Source organism: Hemitrygon akajei, chromosome 14 (assembly GCF_048418815.1).
Source record: "Hemitrygon akajei chromosome 14, sHemAka1.3, whole genome shotgun sequence".
Taxonomy (NCBI): domain Eukaryota; kingdom Metazoa; phylum Chordata; class Chondrichthyes; order Myliobatiformes; family Dasyatidae; genus Hemitrygon; species Hemitrygon akajei.
Genome location: NC_133137.1, coordinates 79,216,621 through 79,229,723, shown reverse-complemented (window position 1 = coordinate 79,229,723; position 13,103 = coordinate 79,216,621). Strand labels below are relative to the sequence as shown.

Below are 13,103 nucleotides of genomic sequence, written 5' to 3'. Positions count from 1 at the left end.
CACAGAGGACACCCATTCAGCCCAAGCTGGTCAAAGCTGAAGTTTGGAAGCTAGCACCCACCTCCCAGCCCTGGGTCTGTCACTTTGCAAGTGCTCACAACCTCTATATTGAGTCTTCATTAAACAGCCTCGGAATAGGGAGCTGTCCCTTCAGGACAGAGATGAGGAGGAATTTCTTCAGCCAGTGGCTGGTGAATTCATTGCCAGAGATGGCTGAGGAGGCCAAGGCATTGGGTATATATAAAGCAGTGGCTGAGAGGTTCTTGATCAGTAAATGTATCAAAGGTTACAGGGAGAAGGCGGAACAATGGGGTTGAGAGGGATAATAAATCAGCCACGATGAAATGGTGGATCAGATCAGAATGGACTAATTCTGCACCTATGTCGTATAGTCTTTAATTGTGACGAGGGTTTCGCTCTCTGCCACCCTTTAAAGATAGAAAATAGATCAGTACAGCACAGTACAGGCCTTTCGGTCCACGCTGTTGTGCCAAACTTCATACATAGCCCTCCAGACTTCTATCATCCATGTGCCTGTCTAAGGGTTTCTTAAATGTCCCCAGTGTATCTGCCTCTACCACCACCCCTGGCAGAATGTTCCATGTACCCACCACTCTCTGTGTAAAAAAAAAACCTACCTCTGACACATCCCCCCTATACTTCCCTCCAATCATCTTAAAATTATATTCCCTCATATTAGCCATTTCCACCCTGGGAAGATGTTCATGACCAATACCTCTACTTTCTGAGGAGGGTGTAGAGAGCTGATCTTTAAAGAACCATACTTATGTCATTCTGCAGATGCACAGTAGAGTGCACCCTGACAAGCGGCGTCACTGCTTGGCATAGTAACTGCACTGTTGGCGGACAGGAAGACTACAACGGGTCGTCAAAACTGCCCAATGCATCACCAGGACATATATGCAGAAAGGTGCCGGAAAAGGGCCAATAGCATCATGAAGGATTCCACCCACCCTGCTCGTGGACTGTTCGTCCCACTCCCATCAGGAGAGGCTACACAGCGTCCATGTCAGGACCACCGGACTCAAAAACAGTTACTTACCCCAAGCAGTAAGACCGATCAACACCTCCACCCACTAACCCACCCCTCCACACACCCCCAACCATCACTACTTCATCATTTCCTGCCAGGCACCTTATGTACTGTAGAGACACGCCTGTGCCTAGTGACATACAATCAATCTATGCAAATAAGTTATCTTATGTATTTATATTCATTGTGTTTGTTATTGTGTTCTTTATCTTATTGTGTTTTTTTGTGCTAAAGTAACAATTATTTCATTCTCCTTTTGACTTGTGTACTGGAAATGACATTAAACAATCTTGAATCTTGAATTACCTCGTACACCTCTAACAAGTCACCTCTCAACCTCCTTTGCTTCAAATAGAAAAGCTCTAGCTCACTCAACCTGCTCTCGTAAGACGTGCTCTCTAATCTAGACAGCCTCCTGGTAAATCTCTCTTTAACTAGTGAGTTCCAAACCCCAGTACTCTGAGGCAGAATGTTTCTAACTACCACCAACATCTCCTCCTGGTTTCTCGATTCTCTGCTGTGGGACGTGAAGATTGTATCCAGTTGATACAAACTTGTCCAAGGAGTTATGGAGCAATGCAGTGTGGACAGAGGCCCTTCGGCCCGACCAGTCAATGCTGACCACCATGCCCACCCAGCTAGTTCCAATTTCCTGAATTCAGCCCATATGCCTCCAAGCCCCACCCCTCCATGTTCCTCTCCAAGTGCTTCGTGAATGATACTATTGTACCTGCCTCAACCACTTCCTCCGGCAGCTCGTTCCATACACTCACTGCCCTCTGCCTGATAAAGTTGCCCCTCAGGTCCCTTTTAGATGTTTCCCCTCTCACCCTAATCCTGTGCCCCTCTGGCTTTGGATTCCCTGCATCCACATCCTCTAGGGGCTCTCGTAATTTTAAACACCTCTGTGGGGTCACCCCTTGTTCTCCTACGTTCCTGGCCAAACTCTCCCTATAACTCGGACTTTCTCTAAGTTCAAAGTAAATTTATTATCAAAGTCACCATATACCGTACAATCTTGAGATTCATTTTCTTGTGGGCATACTCGTTAAATCTAGAGAAAAATAACCATAACAGGATCGATGAAAGACCGCCCAACTAGGGTGTTCAGCCAGAGTGCAGAAGACGCTCTAGCACGTGCAGTCAAAGTACTGACAGCAGGCAGACAAACTCTGAAGAGTATTGCTAATTGCTGGGCTCGCCGGTCTTGTAAAGACGCTGCCCAGAAGAAGGCAATGGCAAACCACTTCTATTGGAAAATTAGCCCAGGGCAATCATAGTCAGGGAAGGACCATGATCGTCCACGTCATACGATGCGAAGATGATGACATATACAGTTCGTCACCATATGAGATTCATTTTCTTGCAGACATTTACAGGAAAAAATATATAATTTTGCAAAAACTATACATAAAAAATCTGACAAACAACCAATGTGCAGAAGAAGACAAACTGCAAGTTAAAGTTATGCTGAGAACATGCGTTGTAAAGAGTTCTTGAGAGTGAGTCTGTGAGTAGCAGAATCAGTTCAGAGTTGTGTTGATTGAAGTTATCCACACTGGTGCAAGGAGCCTGATACTAGTAGAGTAACTGTAGTAGCAGTTCCCAAACCTGGCAGTGTGCAACCTGAGGTGTCTATACCTGCAGCGAAGGTAGTAGCGAGTCCTCGTAAAATGTTTTGTACTTGTTCCAAATCTTGCCCATAACAGGCAATCAAATCTGTACACAGTATTTCACATATAGCTGTATTGTGTTCGATTCCAGATTGCCGCAGCATTCATGGACTCAGACCGTATTTTTTTGTGTGACAGTATTTTACTTTTATCTTACATGTGCTATATGTGTCTTGTGCTGTTGGTACTGTGATTTGCATCTCGGCCCCAGAATATCGCTGTTCCATTCGGCTGTATTCATGCATGGTTGAATGATAATTAAACTTGAACCAACAACTTATATTACTGCAACATGATGTCTCAACTCCTATACCCTGACTAACAATGGCCAGCTTGCTAGATTCCATTTTCATCATCCTGTCTACCTATGATGTCACTTTCAACGAACTATACAATTGTACTCCTAATTCCCTCTGTTTCATTAGACTCCTTGGTGCCATGCCATACACTGTATAAATCCTTCACTGGTTTCACTTTCAATAATGCATCCCCTCACACTTTACCTGTATTGCACTCAGGAAATGGAAACGTTCCAGTTGTCCAGGAGCAGAACTTACTGACGATGGGAACTTCTTAAAGTCCTGATGGCGTGGCTCGGCCTGAAACGTTGACTGTTTATTCCACACGACCGGCTGAGATCCCCCAGCATTTTGTGTGTGTTACTGGGAGCTTCGATAGTTCAGTGTGGAACAGGCAGCTGGTGAAAGTGTAGATGGGTGATAAGGAATGACAGGAACATGAGTGAAAATAGGTTGAGAAATAGGAATGCTGTGAGAGCAGGTGTAGACTATGTGAGCTGAATGGTCTTTTCACAAAGCAAACAATGCAGAGACAGACCCTTTGGTCAGTCCGGTCTTTGCTGAGCCATTGTTGTCCCAATTTACAGTAAAACTCTTAATATTCAACTACCTCATTGTTTAAGGCAAGTCTTATGCCATTTGGCCCATCGATTCTACTCTGCCATTCTGTCATAGTTCATTTATCATCCCTCTCAACCCCATTCTCCTGTCTTCTCCCTGTAACCTTCACTAATCAAAAACCTAACAGCCTCCACTTTAAATATATCCGGTGATGGCCTCCACAGCCGTTCCACACATTCAACATCCTCTGGCTAAAGAAATTCTTCCTCAACTCCGTTCTAAAGGAACAACTTTGAATTCTGAAACTGTGTCCTTTAATCCTAGATTCCCCCGCTATAGGAAACATACTCTCCACATTCACTTGATTTAGGCCATTCAATATTTGATAGGTTTCAATGAGATCCCCATCATTCTTCTAAAACCCAAAGAGTATAAGCCCAAAGCCATCAAATGCTCCTCACCCATGTAGCCCATCAATCAAAAAACTCTGATAATCTGTTATCAGAGCTTTTGATGTTTCAGCATTTTTGAATACTTCTATGTAATTATCACCAGAAGGGCCATGAAGCATGGACCTGAATAAGATATTCTGAAAACAGCCCTTAGATTAATTAGAGAAGATGCAGTACATGTGATTCTAGTGATTTCCCAGATTGCAGTTCCAGCTCAAACTGAGGACGCGCAGTAAAATGATCGTCTTGTGGTGTGGAGCACCCTCTAGTGTACAGATCCGGAACTTATCCTGGAGTGCAATTGCAAAGAAAGCACACAGCAGCACCTCTGCATCCTTAGAAGTTTGTGTGGATGACTTTGACAAACTTCTATAGATGTGTGGTGGACAGTATCTTTACTGGCTGCATCACAACCTGGTATGGAAACACCAATAACCTTAACACAAAAAGTTGCAGAGTCGGCTCAGTAAAGCCCTCCCAACCATTTGAGTACATCTACACGAAACGTTGTCGCAGGAAAGCAGCATACATCATCAGAGACCCCCACCACCCAGGACATGCTCTCTTCTCACTGCTGCCATCAGGAAGGTGGTACAGGGGTCTCAGCTCTCACACCACCAGGTTCAGAAACAGTTATTACCCCTCAACCATCAGGCTCTTGAACCAAAGGGGATAACTTCACTTACCCTATCGCTAAAATGTTCCCAGAACTTATGGACTCACTTTCGAGGTCTCTTCATCTCATGTTCTCAATATTTATTGCTTTTTTATTTATTATTTTATTATATTTTTTTAAGTGAACAGCTTGTTGTCTTTTGCACACTGGTTGAATGCCCAAGTTGATGCTTTCTTTCATTGATTCTATTATGGTTATTATTTGATTATAGATTTACTGATTATGCCCATTAGAAAAAGAATCTCAAGGTTGTAGATGGTGACATATATCTACTTTGATAACAAATTACTTTAAGCTTTGAACTTTGAGAGACATTGGGTTTGAGCACTACACAATCTGTTAAGAAAATATCAACAATTCAGAGAAATGCTATGATAATTTATTTTTAATTACTGCAGTGCTAAATTCACAGAAATCCATCTTCCTTCCACTGACTCTGTCTACACTTCCTGCAGCCTCGGTAAAGCAGCCAGCATCAAGGACCCCACCTACCCTGGACATTCTCTCGTCTCCTCCCTCCATTGAGTAGATGATACACTGGCCTGAAAGCACATACCACAAGGTTCAAGGGCAGTTTTTCTCCCACCAGTATCTAACTCTTGAATAGACTTCTCTCATATGCTCAAGATGAACCCTTGATCTCCCAAACTCTGTTTGTACCTAGTAGTGGACCTCGCATCTTTCTGTCTGCCTGTACTTTATTGATTGAGATACTGCAAGGAATCGGTCCTTCCAGCCCTTCAAGCTGCGCTGCCCAGCAATCCCCGGGTTTAATCCTAGTCTGGTCACAGAACAATTTACAATGACCAATTAACCTACCAATCGGTATGTCTTTGGACTGCGGGAGGAAACCGGAGCACAACAAGGAAACCCACGGAGTCATGGGGAGAACGTACAAACTCCTTACAGGCAGCAGCGGGAATTGAACCCAGGTCAACTCTACTGTAAAGTGTTATGCTAACCACGACACCAACGTGTCACCTTTCTCTGTAACTAACATTTTGTTCTGCATTCTGTTTTCCTTTTAATATCTGAATGTACTTATAGATAGAATGATCTGATTGGAAGGCAGGCAAACAAAAGCTTTTCACTCTATCTCGGTCCATGTGACCATTATAACTGATAATAATGATTAATATTCCTACTTCCTGACAGGTCAGCAGGTACTGATGGAAACACAACAGATGGAAACGTAAACTGAAGTCATTAAATAACTCTGGAATTGATCTCAGTAATAAGATAATATTAGCTTTATTTGTCACGTGTACTTCAAAACATTGAAACATATAATGAATTGGGTCTGAGGATGTTGCCATACACAACATGCCCACAATTTACTAACCCTGACCCGTATATCTTTGGAATATGGGAGGAAACCGGAGCATCGAGAAGAAACCCACAAGTACACGGAGAGAATGTACAAACTCATTTCAGACAGCAGCGGAAATTGAACCCAGATCATCGGTACTGTAAATCATTGTGCTAACCATTATGCTATTGTGTGTCCCTTAATATTATTATTAATAATAATAATACTTTAATAATTAATATTCCCACATTGACTGGTCAGCAAGAACAGAAATGGTTAAGGTATCAGGCTAACAGCCAGAGTTCTGGATTGTTATTCTAAAGAGATGAGTTTTAATTCCTCACAACAGATGGAAACAAGCTGAAGGCATTAAATAAGTTTAGAATTGATCTCAGTAATGACAATCCTGAAACTTCTAAGGTGTAGTAAATTCCACTTTGTTCCCTGATGTACACACAAATTGCAGGAGGAACTCAACGGGTCAGGCAGTATCTACTGAAAGGGTTAAGGTGTCAACGTTTCAGGCTGAGATCTTTCAGCAGGACCTCCCATCCTTTCCTGGTCTGGCCTGTATGTGACTCCAGACCTGGCTGCTGCTGCCTAATCAGCTCTGGACTGGTTAAGAACAGACATTAAGTGCTGGCATTGACAGTGTGTTTCACATAATAAAATAACTAACTCACTGGCCCCTCACTGCAGGATAAGGTAAATAGCTTTCATTAATCAAAATACCCAGTGTGTTGGTCCGTGGCCTCCTCTATTGCACGCCCACTAACCCTAACCCTAACCCATACGTACAGTCACAGAGGCAGACCCTTTGGCCCATCTAGTCAATGCCAAAGCCATTTAAACTGCCTACTCCCATTGACCTGCAGTGGGACCATGGACCTCCATATCCCTACTATCCATTTACCTACCCAAACTTCTCTTAAACATTGAAATCGAGCATGCATGCACCACTTGTGCTGGCAGCTCATTCCACACTCTCACGAGCCTCTGAGTGAAGAAGTTTCCCCTCATGTTCCCCTTAAACTTTTCACTTCCACCCTTAATCCATGATCTCTGGTTGTAGACCCACCCAACCTCAGTGGAAAAGTCTGCTTGCATTTACTCTATCTATACCCCGACAATTTTGTAAACTTCTATCAATCTCCTCTCAATATTCTACATTCTAACCTATTCAAACTTTCCATATAACTCAGGTCCTCCAGACCCGGCAACATCCTTGTGAATTTTCCCTGTACTCTTTCAACCTTGTTTGCATCTTTCCTGTAGGCAGGTGACCAAAGCTGCACACATTATGCCAAATTAGGTCTCACCAATGTCTTATACAACTTCAACATAACGTCCCATCTTCTGTGCTCAATACGTTGATTTATGAAGGCCAGTGTGTCAAAAGCTACCTGTGACACCACTTCCAATGAATTATGGACCTGTATTCCCAGATCCCTTTGTTGTACCATACTCCTCAGTGAATTACCATGCAGTCTGTAAGACCTACCCTGGTTGGTCCCACTGAAGTGCAATACCTTGCACTTGTCTGCATTAAATTCTACCTGCATTTTTCACCTGGTGCAGATCCCTCTGCAAGCCACGATGGCCTTCCTCACTGTCCACGACACCCCCAATCTTGGTGTCATCTGCAAATTTGCTGATTCAATTAACCACATTACCGTCCAAATCATTGATATAGATGACAAACAACAAAGGATCCAGCCCCGACTAGTGACACACCGCTAGTCACGGGCATCCAGTCAGAGAGGCAACCTTCTGCTACCACTCTCTGGTTTCTCCCACAAAGTCAATGTCTAATCCAATTTACTACCTCATCCTAAATGCCGAGCGACTAAACTTTCTTGACCAACCTCCCATGCGGGACTTTGTCAAATGCCTTACTAAAGTCCATGTAGACAACATCTACTGCCTTGTCTTCATCCACTTTCTAGTAACTCCTTTGAAAAACTCTGTAGGATTGGTTCAATATGACCTACCACACATGAAGCCATGCTGACTATCCTTAATCAGTCCATGAAAATCCAACTACTTATAAATCTGGACCCTGAGAATACCTTCCAATAACTTTCCCACAACTGATGTCAGACTCACTGACCTATAATTTCCAGGTTTCTGTTTAGAGTCTTTTTAAAAAGGAACAACATTAGCTATTCTCCAATCCTCTGGTACCTCTCCTGACACTAAGGATGCTTTAAATATCTTTGTTAGGGCCCTGACAATTTCTGCACGTCTGTCCTGCAGGGTCCAAGGGAACACCCAAACCCCTTCCCCCCCACAGAAAACAGAACAATATCGACCCCCGAACAACCCCTCCCCTCATATAACAAACGGAAAGGGAACAGGCGATAAAAAACCACAGAATATAAAACCATAAGTCTGAAAGAGTCTGCAGTCCATAAACGCGATAGTTCAATCCGACATCACTGACATTCATCAAAAGGACACCACACGAGGGCTGAGGCCTACCCACCTGCCACAGTGAGCCACACAGCGATAGGCCACTCTCAGACTCCTCCAGCAGCGATCAAAAGGCAGGCGGTCGATGCTGAACTCTCGCTTTCCATCCGCATTGGCCTCGATGTTTCAATCTTCCTTGACCCTTTAATTTGTGATTAATGGATGCTTTAACCAACAAAGTGGAGTCAAACATCGGCTCACGCCCCATTTTGAATTTTCTTCGCATCGCGACTGTCCATGTACGTGCTTTCTTTCTGGAGTCTCCTCGGAGACAGCAAAGCGCAGGGTCACTCAGACAATCTCCAAACTCTTAAATCGCAGGCTCTAACAGTCCCAGAAACATATTTAAGGTGAAAAACAGACACAAGAAAAGTAAAAAAAAGACATTTTCAAGAGCTATCTGGAAGATGTCAATCAGGGAGCGTTGTATGCTGCAGCCTTCTTGACTGAAGTTATGAACTTGACCTTGAACTTGGAGGAGCAACACCCCATAGTGGACCATAACACATGGGAGCCGAATTAGACCATTTGGGCCAATTAATTAACTGGAATAATAAATCAGCCATGATGGAGCAGACTCAATGGGCTGAATGGTGTAATTCTGCTCCTATCACAAACAAGAGAAAATCTGCAGATGCTGGAAATCCAAAGCAACACACAAAATGCTGGAGGAACTCAGCAGGCCAGGTAGCATCTATGGAAAAGAGTACAGTCGACGTTTTGGGCCGAGACCCTTCATCAGGACAGAAAGAGATGAGTCAGAGTAAGAGGATGGGCGGAGAGGAGGAAGAATCACAAGGTGATGGGTGAAACTGGGGGGGGGGGGGGGGGGGTTGAGGGTTAATTAAAGAGCTGGGAAGTTGATTGGTAAAAGAGATACAAGGCTGGAGAAGGGAGAATCTGATAGGAGACAGAAGGCCATGACAGAAAGAGAAGGGGGAGGTAGGGAGGTGATAGGCTGGTAAGGAGATAAAGTGAGAGGGAAATGGGAATGGTGAAGGGGGGCATTACTGGAAGTTTGAGAAATTGATGTTGATGCCATCAGGTTAGAGGCTACCCAGACGGAATATAAGGTGTTGCTCCTCCAACCTGAGTGTGGGCTCATCGTGACAGTAGAGGAGGCCATAGACTGACATGTCGGAATGGGAATGGGAAGTGGAGTATTTATGGTGTTATAGTGTAGCGGTTAGTGTGATGCTTTACAGCGACAGCTGTAAGATTGGGGTTCAGTTCCCATGTGGGTTACCTTTCACATTCCAAAGGCGTACAGGTTCGGATTAGTAAGTTATGGATACGCTATGGTGGCACCAGAAGTGTCGCGACAGCATTTCACTCTATGTTTCGATGTCATCATCATTATGTGCCAAGTTGTATGACATGGGTGATCATAGCCTTTGTCCATGATTGTTCTTGGCAAATTTTTCTACTGAAGTGGTTTGCCATTGCCTCATTCTGGGCAGTGTCTTTACAAGACGGGTGACCCCAACCATTATCAATACTCTTCAGAGATTGTCTGCCTGGCGTCAGTGGCTGCATAACCAGCACTTCTGATATGCACCGGCTGCTCATACGACCATCCACCACCTGCTCCCATGGCTTCACTTGGCCCTGATCTGGGGGGGGGGACTAAGCAGGTGCTACACCTTGCCCAAGGGTGATCTGCAGGCTAGTGGAGGGAAAGAGCACCTTACACCTCCTCTGGTAGACATATCTCCAACCCGCTACCTGATGTTTTGATATACGTGTGATAAATAAAGCTAATTTTTTAAATGTCTTTCTGTTATGTATATAAGGACAGCAGATTCCCCTGACTGGAAGGCATCAGTGAACATGATGGATTTTTACAACAATTCACTGGTTTCATGTTCACCGTTACGGTCACTAGCGTTTAATTCCAGATTTATTTAATTAAACTTAAATTCCCAAGGGAGTCCCTGTCCCGGGTAGCTGTGCCAGAGATAAAACTCATTTTGCAACTGTGGCCTTGCCATTCAATACCCATTCTGTCAAAGTCTGATCCTTTATTGGGCCGTCCCCACGATTACATAAATCATCACACGGTTTTTTTCAGTGTCAGTAAAAGGCCGGCACAGTGGTGGAAACTCCAGTGGTTAGAGATACAGGATTAAGTACACACTCATCTGAAGTATGTTTTGGGACACATCTGTTACACTTCAGTGAACAGTTAAAGCACTGTGTTGTATCTAACGTGAACATGAACACAATGAATGCCTGTCAGTGAGGGGAAGGAGTGCGTGCATCAGCACCTCGACCCTGGCCCCCTCGGAGCTGATCACAACTTGTGCCTGTTTATAGCAGTCAGCCTCTGGCCCAAAGGGAAGTGACAGCATTCACGTAGCTCCCAATTTGTTCTCTGTCCATAAGATATAGCAGCCAAATTAGGCCATTCAGCCCACTGATTTATTATCCCTCTCAATCCCATTCTCCTGACTTGTCCCCAGATCATTTGATTCCCTGACCAATCAAGAACTTATCAACCTCCACTTTAAATATAGCCAATGACTTGGCCTCCATAGCCATTTGTGGCAATGAATTCCACAGATTCATCATCCTCTGGCTAAAGAAATTCCTCCTCATCTCTGTTCTAAATGGATGTCCTTATTCTAAGGCTCTCCCTCTTTAGGAAACATCCTCTCCACATCCACTCTATCTAGGCCTTTCAACATTTAATAGGTTTCAATGAGATTCCCCTTCATTCTTCTGTCCATCCACAGATTCACCACCCTCTAGCTAAAGAAATTCCTCCTCATCTCTGTTCTAAAGGGGTGTCCCTGTATTCTGAGGTTGCGCCCTCTGGTTGTTGACCCTCCCACTAATTGAAGCATCCTCTTCACGTCCACTCTACCTAGGCCTTTCAAATGTACTTGTCAAAGTGTCTTTTTAATGTTGTGATTGTTTCCTCCTGTACCACCTCCTCTGGCAGCTTGTTCCATGTGACCATCACTCTGTCACATCTGCAGGATGATTTGCTTTGGTTTACAATTGTTACCTGTACCGAGATAAGCTGAAAAGCTTGTCTTGCGTACTGTTCATACAGATCAGCTCATTACGCGCTGCATTGAGCTAGAACAAGGTAAAACACTAACAGAATGCAGAATAAAGTGTTACAGTCACAGAGAAAGTGCAGTGCTTACAATAAGGTACATTGTGAGGTGAAGAATCTGAGCTGTCCTTGAGCCTGTTGGTACGTGGTTTTAGCTTTCGTATCTTCTGCTCAATGAGGGGGAAAAAGAGAGAATATTGCAGTGGTTGTGGTCTTTGATTGTGCTGGCTGCTTTACTGCTTTGATAGAAACAGTATTGTGCAAAATTCTGAGGCACATTTATATAGCTAGGGTCCCTAAGGTTTTTGCACAGTACTGTAGTAATTTTATGTATTGCACTGCACTGCTGCCAGAAAACAAACTTCGTGATGTATGTGAGTGATGATAAACCTGATTCTGATATGGGTCTCTACTGTGGACTGAGAGAGTGGAACGGGGCCAGCGAGACGGGAATCAGAGAGGAGAGGGAGAGCGAAGCACCAGAGAGACATTCTGTAATGATCCAAAAATTAATTAATAATGACCTTGCCTGGTGTCTCAGAGCTGGGCAAGTCTGCACCCGCACCTCTCCCCGACCCTGGCACTTGTCCCACACCGCTCCCATTCCCATTCCCAACATCCTTTGCTTCCAGCAGATTTACAAACTCACTCTCCGCTCCATACTGATAAATACAGTACTGTGCAAAAGTCTTAGGCACCCTAGCTATTTATTTGTGCCTAAGATTTTGCACTGTACTGTACCTGGAAAAGAAGGGAATATAGGAATATGAGCAAATGGGATTATTATGGATTGGCATCTTGGTCGGCATGGATGAAACAGGCCAACTGGCCTGTTTCCATGCTGCATGACTCTAAAGCTCTGTATGGGATTCCACAAACAAGGATTATATCGATGACGCCCTCATTTGGTTGGGGTCGACTGTGGATATTGCATCCTAGTTGTCTATGTGATACGCAAGCCAAAATGGAGAGCAAGTGCTGCCCATGCAGTAGACTCCCCCTCTCCACACAGTTGATGAATCCAAAAGGAATGGCAGAGACCGACACAGTTTGGCACCAGCAACGTTGCAGGAGTTGCCAGTCAGCATTGAACTCAACGCAGGACTGCCCTAGGGACTCCATCTCCGGATTTTTCCTTGTAGTTTTTACTCGTGAAGCCTTCCCCATGAGTGGGTATAACTGCAAAGCAGCGGAGGTTTGAGATCAGAATTTTCTTTCTCCTAGATGAGCTGCCAGCCATGGTTGACCAGCTCCATCTGCCCAAAGCGACTGGTTTTAAGGTGCCAGTAACCTGCCTTTGCCCCTTCTCTTGTTAGTAGAAATGGTTCCGCAGGGCTTAGTATCTAAGCTACATGTGAGGGCCAGGAGCTGGACATGGTTGTCGCAGGCTATTTGGTACATATATTATTAGGCAGTGGGAGCTTATCCCCACTTCCCTCTCTAGCCCCTGCTATAACAACCTTAAGGAACCATTGTACCTATAGTGATTTATTTATCAATTACTAGTGTCCTCATTGTAGCTGCCAGCAGTCCATTTATTACT

General features: G+C 44.2%; 1 protein-coding gene across 8 annotated transcripts in view; it reads left to right on the top strand.

The window, feature by feature from the left end:
• Positions 1–13,103, top strand: part of frmd4a (FERM domain containing 4A) — a 496,550-nt gene that overhangs the window by 337,938 nt on the left and 145,509 nt on the right. The window lies entirely within an intron of this gene.